This window comes from Populus alba, chromosome 3 (genome assembly GCF_005239225.2).
Source record: "Populus alba chromosome 3, ASM523922v2, whole genome shotgun sequence".
Classification (NCBI taxonomy): Eukaryota; Viridiplantae; Streptophyta; class Magnoliopsida; order Malpighiales; family Salicaceae; genus Populus; species Populus alba.
The window spans coordinates 7800941-7801806 of record NC_133286.1 but is presented as its reverse complement, the minus strand read 5'-3'; the positions used below and the strand labels follow the sequence as shown (position 1 = coordinate 7801806).

The following is an 866-nucleotide window of genomic DNA, read 5'->3' as shown; positions in this document are numbered from 1 at the left end:
CGTCAACACTATGGTTGTTGTACGACAACAGACACTCAAGGAGCATGTTGTTCCCAATGTGGAAAAGCAACCATTGTGCATAAACATTGACAATAATGTCAATTTCAAGCTCAAGTCTGGTTTTATACTCATCTCAAGGAGTTCCATATGGTTTGTGTTGGCATGAAACCAAATGTAGTTTACGAAGAATAGGTTAAGTTGAAAGCTTTTCCTTTCTATTTCTTAAAAAAGGCAACAAAGATGTGGGTTTTCTCTATTCTCCCAGGTTCCATTGGAACGTGGAATGGCATAAAGAAGATTTTTCTTGAAAAGTATTTGCCAGCCTCTCAAGTTGCCAACTTAAGGAAAGAAATATATAGGATTCAACAATCTTATAGAGAGACACTCTCTGAGTATTGGGAAAGATTTGAGCAACTGTGCATTCAATGCCCTCAGCATCAGATACCCGATCAGCTGCTCATTCAATATTTCTATGAAGGATTGATGCCTACTGACCGCAGTGTCATCGATGTGGCAAGTAGAGGGGCATTGGTAGATAAGACACTCGAGGATGGTCTAAAGTAACGATTTAAAAAGGCCATAACTTTTGATTCGATCATTTGATCACGCTCAAATTTTTAGACGAGTTTTTGGAGGCTATTTTCCTTGGACTAGATGTGAAGTTGATACTCGGTGAGGTGGAGGTTTGGTCACGCCAAAAGAGAATAATGGTTCAAAACGACCATAACATTTTATCCGACCATTTAATTGCGCTCAAATTTTTACTGGAGTTTTTAAAGTTTGTTTTCCTTGGAGTAGATCTAGAATCGCTACTCGGTGAGGAGGGGGTCTGGTTGCACCAAACCAGAATAAAAAAGGGCCATAAC

General features: G+C 39.4%; 1 non-coding gene across 1 annotated transcript; it reads right to left on the bottom strand.

Moving 5' to 3' along the window:
- Positions 1 to 336: 336 nt before the first annotated feature.
- On the bottom strand, positions 337 to 443 carry LOC118047921 (small nucleolar RNA R71). The gene has a single exon (XR_004687400.1). It is a non-coding gene; the product is annotated as a small nucleolar RNA R71 (small nucleolar RNA).
- Between the last annotated feature and the right edge of the window lie 423 nt (positions 444 to 866).